Genomic DNA, 13340 nt, shown 5'->3' with positions numbered 1-13340 from the left:
AGTCTGCTAGTGTAATCTAATTGCAGTTGCCTGCCTGCTAGCGTGTGTGCCAGGCCCACTTGCCCAGTGCCACCATTCATATCTGGTGTAACAGTAGTGTAAATAATTAAAAAAAAAAAAAAAATTTGACTGTGAAACATCAGTCTGCTAGTGTAATCTAATTGCAGCTGCCTGCCTGCCAACGTGTGTGCCTGGCCCACTTGCCCAGTGCCACCACTCATATCTGGTGTAACAGTAGTGTAAATAATAAAAAAAAAAAAACTTTTTTGACTGTGAAACATCAGTCTGCTAGTGTAATCTAATTGCAGTTGCCTGCCTGCTAGCGTGTGTGCCTGGCCCACTTGCCCAGTGCCACCACTCATATCTGGTGTAACAGTAGTGTAAATAATTTTTTAAAAAAAAACTTTTTTGACTGTGAAACATCAGTCTGCTAGTGTAATCTGATTGCAGTTGCCTGCCTGCCAGTGTGTGTGCCAGGCCCACTTGCCCAGTGCCACCACTCATATCTGGTGTAACAGTAGTGTAAATAATTTAAAAAAAAAAACTTTTTTGACTGTGAAATATCAGTCTGCTAGTGTAATCTAATTGCAGTTGCCTGCCTGCTAGCGTGTGTGCCAGGCCCACTTGCCCAGTGCACAACTCTTATCTGGTGTAACAGTAGTGTAAATAATTAAAAAAAAAAAACTTCTTTGACTGTGAAACATCAGTCTGCTAGTGTAATCTAATTGCTGTTGCCTGCCTGCCAACGTGTGTGCCCGGCCCACTTGCCCAGTGCCACCACTCATATCTGGTGTAACAGTAGTGTAAATAATTAAAAAAAAAAAACTTTTTTGACTGTGAAACATCAGTCTGCTAGTGTAATCTAATTGCAGTTGCCTGCCTGCTAGCGTGTGTGCCAGGCCCACTTTCCCAGTGCCACCACTCATATCTGGTGTAACAGTAGTGTAAATAATTTAAAAAAAAAAACTTTTTTGACTGTGAAACATCAGTCTGCTAGTGTAATCTAATTGCAGTTGGCTGCCTGCTAGCGTGTGTGCCAGGCCCACTTGCCCAGTGCCACCACTCATATATGGTGTAACAGTAGTGTAAATAATTTAAAAAAAATAACTTTTTTGACTGTGAAACATCAGTCTGCTAGTGTAATCTAATTGCAGTTGGCTGCCTGCCAACGTGTGTGCCCGGCCCACTTGCCCAGTGCCACCACTCGTATCTGGTGTAACAGTAGTGTAAATAATTTAAAAAAACAAACTTTTTTGATGGTGAAACATCAGTCTGCTTGTGTAATGTAATTGCAGTTGCCTGCCTGCCAGCGTGTGTGCCAGGCTCACAGCGTATACTGTACCCACTTGCCCAGTGGCACCACTCATATCTTGTTTAATAGTAGTGTAAGTGTACATTTAAAAAAATAAAAACTTTTTGGACTGTCAAATATCAGTCTGCTTTTTTGTGTCAGGCTCACAGCGTATACTGTGCCCACTTGCCCAGTGCCACCACTCATATCTTGTTTAATAGTAGTGTAAGTGTACATTTAAAAACAAAAAAAACTTTTTGGACTGTGAAACATCAGTCTGCTTTTTTGTGTCAGGCTCACAGCGTATACTGTGCCCACTTGCCCAGTGCCACCACTCATATCTTGTTTAATAGTAGTGTAAGTGTACATTTAAAAAAAATGACAGGCAGAGGCAGGCCACCCCGCAGGTGCCATCGTGGTCGTGGTGCTGTGATTCCCTTTGGCCATAGAATAATGCCCAGTGTTCAGAGGCCACGTACCATGAACTCGAAAAGTTCTGAGGAGGACATAGTTGACTTTTTAACACAGGACACCCAATCTTCTATAACTTCCGCTCCGAACCTTGACGCACCATCCTCCTCCAGCTTATCTTCGGGCACCTCTCAAGTTACCACTCGCCTGCCTGCCGCCACCACCAACACTAGCACCACAGCCGCTTCACTTGATCTGTCAGAGGAGTTTTTTACACATCAGTTGGAATAAATGAGTGATGCGCAACCATCATTGACAGAGGATGTAGATGACAGTGATATGTCTCAGTCAGGCAGCATTACAGACATGGACGTACGGTGTGATGATGATGATGTTGTACCCGCTGCTGCTTCCTTTGTTGATTTGTCAGATACAAGTGAAGCGGTTGATGATGGCGATGCGTCCGTGGATGTCACGTGGGTGCCCGCTAGAAGAGAAGAAGAACAGGGGGAAAGTTCAGATGGGGAGACAGAGAGGAGGAGGAGATGAGTTGGAAGCAGGGGGAGATCATAGCAAGGAGCAAGTGGCACAGTCAGACAGCATGCATCGGCACCCGGGGTCAGCCAGACAGCACGCCAACCAACGCATGCTGTTGCCACCACCAGAATGCCGTCATCGCAGAGCTCAGCAGTGTAGCATTTTTTTGTGTGTCTGCCTCTGACAACAGCGATGCCATTTGCAACCTCTGCCAAAAGAAACTGAGTTGTGGGAAGTCCAACACCCACCTAGGTACAACTGCTGTGCGAAGGCACATGATCGCACATCACAAACGCCTATGGGATCAACACATGAGTAGAAGCAGCACACAAACTCAAAGCCGCCATCCTCCTCCTGGTCCAGCATCTTCAGCCACTGCTGTACTCCTTGCCCCCTCTCAATCATCCGCCACCCCGTCTCTCTTCCGGAGCAGTTCCTGCTCATCTGCCCACAGTCAGGTGTCTGTCAAGGACATGTTTGAGCGTAAGAAGCCAATGTCACAAAGTCACCCCCTTGCCCGGCGTCTGACAGCTGACTTGTCTGAACTCTTAGCCCGCAAGCTTTTACCATACAAGCTGGTGGAGTCTGAGGTGTTGGGACACCGCAGTGGAAGGTACCCGGACGAAATTTATTTTCACAAAAGGCAATCCCCAACCTGTACTCGATTGTGCGAAAGGAAGTAATGGCATGTCTGGCACACAGTGTTGGGGCAAGGGTCCATATGACCACTGATAGCTGGTCTGCAAAGCATGGTCAGGACAGGTATATCACCTACACTGCGCATTGGGTAAACCTGCTGATGGCTGCCACGACTTGCAGGCAGGCCTGCTGCCACCTCCTCTACTCCTCCTACTCCATCCTCTTCCATAACCTTCTCGGCTGAGTCCTCTTCTGCTGCTGCGTCTTGCTCCACATCAACGGCACCCCCCCAGCTCCGCAGGTACTATTCCACATCCCGGATACGGCAGTGTCATGCCGTCTTGGGGTTGACTTGCCTGAAAGCAGAGAATCACACCGGACCAGCACTCCTGTCCGCCCTGAACACACAGGTGGATCAGTGGCTGATTCCGTACCAACTGGAGATCGGCAAAGTGGTTTCTGACAACGAAAGTAATTTGGTGGCGGCATTGAAATTGGGCAAGTTGACACATGTGCCGTGCATGGCACATGTGTGTAATCTGATCGTACAACGCTTTGTGCATAAGTACCCAGGCTTACAGGATGTCCTGAAGCAGGCCAGGAAGGTGTGTGGCCATTTCAGGCGTTCCTACATGGCCATGGCGCACTTTTCCGATATCCAGCGGTGAAACAACATGCCAGTGAGGCGCTTGATTTGCGACAGCCCGACATGTTGGAATTCAACACTCCTAATGTTCAACCGCCTGCTCCAACAAGAAAAAATCAGTTAACGAGTATTTGTATGACCGGGGTGCTAGGACAGCCTCTGCGGAGCTGGGAATTTTTTTGCCACGTTACTGGGCGCTCATGCGCAATGCCTGTAGGCTCATGCGTCCTTTTGAGGAGGTGACAAACCTAGTCAGTCACACCGAAGGCACCATCAGCGACATCATACCATTTGTTTTCTTCCTGGAGCGTGCCCTGCGAAGAGTGCTGGATCAAGCCGTAGATGAGCGTGAAGAGGAAGAGTTGTGGTCACCATCACCACCAGAAACAGCCTTATCAGCATCGCTTGCTGGACCAGCGGCAATGCTGGAAGAGGATTGTGAGGAAGAGGAGTCAGAGGAGGAATGTGGCTTTGAGGAAGAGGAGGAAGACCAACCACAACAGGCATCCCAGGGTGCTCGTTGTCACCTATCTGGTACCCGTGGTGTTGTACATGGTGGGTGGAAGAAGATACCTTCAGTGACATCACTGAGGACGAGGAACAGGACATGAGTAGCTCTGCATCCAACCTTGTGCAAATGGGGTCTTTCATGCTGTCGTGCCTGTTGAGGGACCCTCGTATAAAAAAGCTGAAGGAGAATGACCTGTACTGGGTGTCCACGCTACTAGAGCCCGGTATAAGCATAAAGTGCCAGAAATGTTACCGAATTACCACAAGTTGGAAAGGATGCAGCATTTCCAAAATAAATTAAAAAGTATGATTTACACAGCATATAAGGGTGATGTCACACCACAACGTGAATCTAACAGGGGAAGAGCTGAAAGTAATCCTCTGACTCCCACGACCACACCGGCAAGGACAGGACGCTTTACAGACATGTTGTTGATGGAGGATATGCAGAGCTTTTTAACTCCTATGCATCGCCAAAGCCCTTCGGGGTCCACCCTCAGAGAACGACTCGACCGACAGGTAGCAGACTACCTCGCCTTAACTGCAGATCTCGACACTCTGAGGAGCGATGAACCCCTTGACTACTGGGTGGGCAGACTTGACCTGTGGCCTGAGCTATCCCAATTTGCAATAGAACTTCTGGCCTGCCTCGCTTCAAATGTCCTGTCAGAAAGGACCTTCAGTGCAGCAGGAGGTATTGTCACTGAGAAAAGAAGTCGCCTAGGTCAAAAAAGTCTAGATTACCTCACCTTTATTAAAATTAATGAGGGATGGATCCCGAAGGGACTGACATTGTGCGATACATTCGAGTAAAAAAGGCCTGATGAGATGAGCTGTCTTGGGCACACGCTGCTGTATTTTATCTTCAAATGCCGGATGACTTGCGTGACTTATCCGCTACCAACTAGAGTTCAAGCCACAATGTTTTAGGGCACTTTCTGCCTGGGAAACAAACATCAATTTTTCTGGCCGCTGCTACAGCAGCGGCTGCAACAATACCTAATTTTTCAGGAATGTGTACGTGCCAAATTTTTCTGGCCTCTGGTGCTGCACTGTGGCTTCAAAAACAAAACCAAAAAAAAGACACTTAACATGGATTAAACTGATAGGAATAGTACTACTTAACACACCACTCCTATCTGGTGGCACATTAGATTGCACGTGCAGTGTCCCAAATTTGAAGTAGGAGGACCGACCAAGCATCTTTTTCCATCTCCCGGTTCCTAAAATCCATGCCATATACACCTCCCTCGATAGGGGGAGTAACAGGTATTAAACTGATCAAAATAGTACTACTTAACACACCACTCATATCTGGTGGCACAGTAGATTGCACGCGCAGTGTCCCAAATTTGAAGTAGGAGGACCGACCAAGCATCTTTTTCCATCTCCCGGTTCCTAAAATCCATGCCATATACACGTCCCCTGGTGCCGCAACTGCCTCTGGGAACCATACCATGGGTCCCAGCCACACGTCTTGTAATTCTCTGTCTGGGAAATTATATATCTATCAAATCTATGTATTTATCTATCAAATCTATCTATCTATCTATTGTATCTATCAAATGTATATTGCATCTATTGATCTATCTATCTAATCTATGTATCTATCTATCAAATATATCTATCTCGTGGTTGTGCAAATGGACTGTTTGCGGTTGTTTGCGGTGCGTTAAACTGGGAGTTTGGTCTGTCACTGTGAAGCGGGCGTAACCCTTACACTACGTGATCGATACAACATCATACCTGATGTTTTAAAGCACGTTATTCCAAACAATTTAGGAATGTTAGGTGATTTATGCCCTTTATGGATTAAAACCAGACTCTGCATCAACTATGTAATTTTCCGTGGGAGTTTTGCCATGGATCCCCCTCCGCCACAACTTTTCCATCACTATTGTAGCCAGAAAGAGTCCCTGTGGGTTTTAAAATTCGCCTGCCTTCTGAAGTCAATGGCGGTTCGCCCGGTTCGCCCGTTCGCGAACAGTTGTGGATGTTCGCAGTTCACGAACGGAAAATTTTCAGTATGCGACATCACTGGTGAGAACCTGCAGTCGTAGGGGTTTGAAAGGCTTGCAAAGCCTTGGATAAACTGACCCCTTCATCTTCTGAACACTTTGTACTATGAGGGAGTCTACACTTTACATTTATCCCTTTTATAGAACCAGATATTAGAAACCCAGTGTTCCCCAGTTTTTGTGCGTCTGTCTTGTCCCCATATTAGTTGTTAGCAGCAGTGGGATTGTCACTAGTCCTCTTCATTTTAAGAGCAATGGAAAAGGCTGGTGCACAACATCATGCAGCAGATATACGAGAACTTAACAAGAACCACTCATCAGAAGCTAGAGAGAGAGAAAGAGGCATTGAATTTGGACACCTGAAGACCAACGATTCAGACCTAATTTTCTAACTTCAACAAAAGAACATTGAAATGTTCCTTTACAAGCCTTAAATGGACATAATATGGTCAAATTGCAAAAAGATTAATTACATCTTTGCATAGAAACATATTTGCAATATTTATGTACTGGCAAAAATGCTTCTAGTAAAAGTTTTCCCTGTTTTTAGTGTTAACATTTTTCTCTGCACGTGCATGTGAAGCATAGCTAGATATTCTCAGTGCACCAGCATTTTAAATACTGCAGCTGCTCAGGGCACCAGTGTGGCTTGTATCATGTAAGCAATTAACAAATTGGGTCATTAGCAGATGGTACAAGCACCTTAGGCTCTCTGAGCAAGAGATGTATTTAAAATGCTGGTGCACGGTGCATACTTAAATACATGTTTGAAACAGCTATAACTTTTTTATTACAAAAATGCTACCATTCAAAACTGAAATGTGCCCATGTGGATTCAAATTTTGCCTTTAATGTCCCTTTAACCCAAGCAGGGCAGTGGGATATGAGGCCTACCCAGCCTCAGTAAAGGTAGCTATAAGTTGTTATATACATTTCAGTTTTGGGGTTGGGAAATGAATTGGAGCAAATCTGGCTGTAAACTTAAAAAAAAAATCTCTTGTTTACAGGAAAATTCATATATTGATTGAATTGTCGTGTATGTGACTTTTCATTTTAGTAAGTAAAGTTTATAATATATTGTATATAAGTCACCTATTGTTGAGTAGGCAGCTTTAATTATATATCATTTAAATAAGCATGGTGTGCCAAAGTCAAAGCATCTTTCAGTTCAGTCACTCATAATATGAATAACTTAAATAACATGGATAATTGAATTAAATTTTAGAAGTAACAAAAATACAGAGAAGCTTGAGCAATAAAGATGAAATTGAGAACACAGAGGGGTAGATTTATCACAGTGCGAGCGGACATGATACGATGTAGCGTATATACGCTGTCTGCATTTATCATTGCAAAAAAATACACACAATAGCAAGTGTATAAAAGTATAAAAAGTCTTTATTAACACAGCAACTAGTTTCTCAGCCTACTCAGGGCTGTTTCATCAGGCTAATGAAACAGCCCTGAGTAGGCTGAGAAACTAGTTGCTGTGTTAATAAAGACTTTTTATACTTTTATACACTTGCTATTGTGTGTATTTTTTTCACCTCCTGTGATAAATTATATCGTTGATCCTGGTTCCTGTTGAGGATTGCTGTTTTAAGTCTACTGGGCGACGTTTTGGCTCCAGTTTGCTGAGATTGCACCTGCAGGTGCCCACCATCTTGTAAGTGCAAGCAATTGGTATTATTTTCCCCTTGTCTTGATGATATTGGGCCATGTCGTGTTGCTTTTTCCTTTATCCATAGGCACATATACATTGGAGTGTCAGAGGATTCCTGACTGTCTTTGCGTTTTGGATACAGTGTGCTGAACCACTGAGAAGTGTCAGTCTGCTCTACTAGCACCAGTGGGGTGCTTTATGTTTGTGAGTATTCACATTCTCATATTGCTGCTCATTTTACCTGTACTGGCGATATTAGGCCATGGTGGCGCCTCTGTTTTTTATTCTTTTTTAGATTCCATACTACAGGATAGCCATCCTTTGACAGAGTGCAGCCTCAAACATCTGGGAACTGTCATTACCCTGGACTCATAGACTTTCACATTATCATTATTTGGTTTTGAATTGGTTTTAATATTTTTTCCAATCTATGTTTTTATTCCAGTAATATAAATATATGTTCTCATCTTTACTATTATCATTTTCAGCATTGTGGTTACTTACTTATGTCCACATTTTAGATTTTTTTAGGGTTTTATTTATAGTTTTATTATTGTTGCTATTATCATATTTCTAGATTTAGGCCTGTTTTTTTCTGTTGAGACATTACAAGCACTACCATATCACCTATTATATTGGAACTGAGGAAGCGCCCCCTAAGGGCGTGGTGTGTCCACTGAGTACACACCACTCTCTCCATACATACTAAATAAAGTTATTAACCCCTAAACCTCTGGCCTCCCACATCACTGCCACTAAATAAACCTATTAACCCCTAAACAGCCAACCCCCCACATCGCAAAAACTAAATTAAACTATTAAGCCCTAAACCTAACAACCCCCTAACTTTAAATTAAAATTACAAGATCCCTATCTTAAAATAAATAAAAACTTACTTGGGAAATTTAAAAAAAAACTAAGTTTAAACTATAAATTAAACTAACATTACTATTATACTAAAATTAAAATAATGCTTTCTAGAACATCACAAGATCCTGCTTGCAAACAAGAGTACCATTCGAGGCATAAGTGCAGTCAGGTGACAGTACTTTGTCAGGACAGAACGTAATGCTGGTGCTTGCCAGAACAGAAGTGATGATAGTTTCAGGATTAGGCAAATCATCAGAAAGTTGAGAAATTGCTTCAGGAGCAAGAGGTAGAGGTCTCAGGGATTTCAGGACTAGCAAGAGCAGGTTCCGTAGGTCTACCGGAAATAACTGTTTCAGAGGTTATTAGACTCCTCTGAACAGCAGAACATGGACAGCCATGACAGCAACCTTGGCACCTCCAGAATTGCATGTAGAACAAAGAGGGTGAACAAAAACAGTGCCCTTTTGGAGAGCTGGAGACTGAGGTGGGCGAATAGCGCAATTGGAGATGACGTGCCCTCTTTCTCTGCAGTAAAAGCAAAGGACATGGCTCCTCCTTCTGGCTCTTTCTTGGGGAGCCTGCCTATTCCGGATTACCCCTATCTCCATGGGCTCCTCAATGTCCTGGGAAGGAGTATACGATTCATCAGGAGCATCAAGGTTTGCGGGTGAGTTCTGGTAAAAAGCATCCCAGTCACGAGAAAGCTGTGATCTGTGGGAACGTGGAACAGTCCTAGGAACCTTAGTTTGCCTTGTGGTAGTACACTGAGTGGCCATGGCTGTTATGAAAGCCCCCCAGTTGTCTAGGACAGGACTCTTAGCCAGGAGCATCTGGTGTGCCCATTTTTTTATCTGCCCGGAAAGCAGGTTGATGGCTGAGCAGACCATGATGAAGTCAGTGGCATACGTAAAAGGCTTTAAAGGACAAGAAGGAGGAATGGCTACCATCGAATGTCTCAGGTAATAGTACAAAAGGTTCACAATAAGCTGGTTCTGGGTGTACTGTACCTTTAAGAGCACAAAAGTCCCACTGCAAATCCAAAACAGTCTGAGACAAGTTGGATACTTGCTGGGTCAGGGCAGTAAGCATCCTGTTCATCTCTGCGGGCTCCATAATGGTCAGTTCTTATGTAAAGTTCTTACCTGGTTTGGAGTCTGTAGCAGAGATATGTGCTCACCCTTACAGGTATCACAACCCAAAGTGATCAGGTAAGAAAACCACCTGGGCTGTGAATAAATGCACAGGGGATGTGTGCAAAAACCAAGGATCCGAGTATGCTGTACAAACAAGGGTAAATCCAAGAGAGCAATCAAGGTATTGCAGAGATCAAAGGAAGCCAGAGGTGCAGTTTAACGATGAACAGAGCCGGGGTCACAAGCCAGGGTCAGTCTTGGGGATTCAGGAACAAAGACACCTAAACTAGAAACATGAAACGAAGAACTGACACTGAGCACAGGAAAAGATATTGCAAGTAGTGATGTCGCGAACCTAAAAATTTAGGTTCGCGAACGGCGGACTCGAACTTCCGCAAATGTTCGCGAACCGGGTGAACCGCCATTGACTTCAATAGGCAGGCGAACTTTAAAACCCACAAGGACTCTTTCTGGCCACAATAGTGATGGAAAAGTTGTTTCAAGGGGATTAACACCTGGACTGTGGCATGCTGGAGGGGGATCCATGGCAAAACTCCCACGAAAAATTACATAGTTGATGCAGAGTCTGGTTTTAACCCATAAAGGGCCTAAATCACCTAACATTCCTAAATTGTTTGGAATAACGTGCTTTAAAACATCAGGTATGATGTTGTATCGATCAGGTAGTGTAAGGGTTATGCCCGCTTCACAGTGACAGACCAAACTCCCCGTGTAACGCATCGCAAACAACCGCAAACAGTCCATTTGCACAACCATGAGATAGATAGATTTGATAGATAGATAGATAGATAGATAGATAGATAGATAGATAGATAGATAGATAGATAGATACAGACATTGAAGGCAACTTCAATTAGATTACACTAGCAGACTGATGTTTCACAGTCAAAAAATATTTTTTTTAAATATTTACACTACTGTTATAACAAATATGATTGGTGGCACTAGTTGGCAAGTGGGCCTGGCACACACGCTGGGAGGAAGGCAACTGCAATTAGATTACACTAGATGACTGATGTTTCTGTCAAAAAAGTTTTTATTTTAAATATTTACAATACTGTTATAACAAATATGATTGGTGGCACTAGTTGGCAAGTGGGCCTGGCACACACGCTGGCAGGCAGGCAACTGCAATTAGATTACACTAGATGACTGATGTTTCTCTGTCAAAAAAGTTTTTATTTTAAATATTTACAATACTGTTATAACAAATATGATTGGTGGCACTAGTTGGCAAGTGGGCCTGGCACACACGCTGGCAGGCAGGCAACTGCAATTAGATTACACTAGATGACTGATGTTTCTCTGTCAAAAAAGTTTTTATTTTAAATATTTACAATACTGTTATAACAAATATGATTGGTGGCACTAGTTGGCAAGTGGGCCTGGCACACACGCTGGCAGGCAGGCAACTGCAATTAGATTACACTAGATGACTGATGTTTCTCTGTCAAAAAAGTTTTTATTTTAAATATTTACAATACTGTTATAACAAATATGATTGGTGGCACTAGTTGGCAAGTGGGCCTGGCACACACGCTGGCAGGCAGGCAACTGCAATTCAATTGCACTAGCAGACTGATGATTCACAGTCAAAAAAGTTTTTATTTAAAATATTTACACTACTGTTGTAACAAATATGATTCGTGGCACTAGTTGGAAAGTGGGCCTGGCACACACGCTGGCAGACAGGCAACTGCAATTAAATAACAATAGCAGACTGATGTAAAAGCTTTTTTTTTAAAAAGTTACACTAATGTTACAACAGATAGGAGTGATGGCACTCAGGATAGAAGTAGGCACAGTATGTGCTGGCAGCCTGACACACAGGCTGGCACTAGTGGCAGGCTGGCCTGGCAACTAAAATTAAATAACACTAGAAGACTGATGTAAAAGTTTTTTTTTTACAAAATTTAAACTAATGTTACACCAGATAGGAGTGGTGGACTGGCACTGAGGATGGAAGTAGGCACAGTATATGCTGGCAGCCTGACACACAGGCTGGCACTAATGGCAGCCAGGCTGGCCTGGCAAATAAAATTAAATAACACTAGAAGAGGACTGATGTAAAAAAACATTTTTAAAAAAATTTACACTAATGTTACACCAGATATAAATGGTGGAAAAAAAGAGCTATTAATCACACTATATGATGTGGGCCTGACACACAGGCTTGATGGAAAATGAAATTAGATTACACTAGCAAAATTATTTAAAAGTTTTTTTTTTTAAATTTACAATAATGTTAAGCAGGTATGAGTGGTGGCTGGCACAGCAATTAACCACAGTATATGCTGTGTAAGCCTGACACACAGGCCTGATAGAAAATGACATTAGATTACACTAGCAAAATGATTTAAAAGTTTTGTTGTTTAAATTTACACTAATGTTTGTTAAGCAGATATGAGTGGTGGCTGGCACAGAGCAATTAACCACAGTATATGCTGTGTGAGCCTGAGACACAGGCCTGATAGAAAATGAAATTAGATTACACTAGCAAAATGATTTAAAAGTTTTGTTGGTTAAATTTACACTAATGTTAAGCAGATATCAGTGGTGGCACTAATCACAGTATATGCTGTGAGCCTCACACACAGGCTGAAAGCCAGGCAAATGCAAATAAAATTACAAATAAAAAAAAAAAAACGACTGAAGTTATAGCCCTAAAAAGGGCTTTTTGGGGTGCTGTCCTTACAGCAAAGATCAGATGAGTCCTTCAGGACTGTAGTGGACACTAAATACACTAGCCTAGCTATCTATTTCCCTATAATGTCAGCAACAGCAACACTAAAGCTCCTCTCACTAAGAAAGCAAGATCGTAATGAATCTAAAATGGCTGCTGCCAAGGAGCTGGGAGGGTCTGTGAGGGAGTGTCTGCTGCTGATTGGCTCAAATGTGTCAGAAGGCTGTGAGATACAGGGTCAAAGTTTCTTCAATGATGACACATAGGGGGCGGATCGAACATCGCATATGTTCGCCCGCAGCGGCGAACGCGAACAAGCTATGTTCGCCGGGAACTGTTCTCCGGTGAACAGTTCGCAACATCACTAATTGCAAGCGCACAATCACGCTTGCGCAATCAGTGTTGAGTTCACATTTTGCTTTACTGTTATCTTGTGGGAATTCACAGAAATCTTTCAAGATTTCATAGTAAACTTCCTTAAACCAATGAGGGAAATAACATGACTGTGCCTGCACATACCAGATGCACAATCCCTTGTAACTCCCAGTACAACCCTCCTGATTAGCTGCTTAAAGACCCTTTACATTGTCGTGTAATGTGACTATTGAGGAAATTATGAGGTAAAATATCTTCTTTTTTTAGATAAGGATGTTTGTGATATTTTCTAGTCAGCTTTTTACAGATATGATGCATCATTTTCAAGTGATTAAACATTTGGGTATCATGTCCTTTAATTACATAATCTTGTCTTTACAACACGGCACCTCAGTAATGTCACAAGCAACCATGAAGCTACCCCACTGGCTTTAATGTAAGTTAGTTTTGCAACTGAATATAGCATAGCATTTAAAGCTTCAGTCTTCCTCATAACCAATAACTAAAGAAGATTCAAAGTAAACTTAAGGAGTGGAAGGTACA

Source organism: Bombina bombina, chromosome 2 (genome assembly GCF_027579735.1).
Source record: "Bombina bombina isolate aBomBom1 chromosome 2, aBomBom1.pri, whole genome shotgun sequence".
Classification (NCBI taxonomy): domain Eukaryota; kingdom Metazoa; phylum Chordata; class Amphibia; order Anura; family Bombinatoridae; genus Bombina; species Bombina bombina.
Note: the sequence above shows the minus strand (reverse complement) of the source record.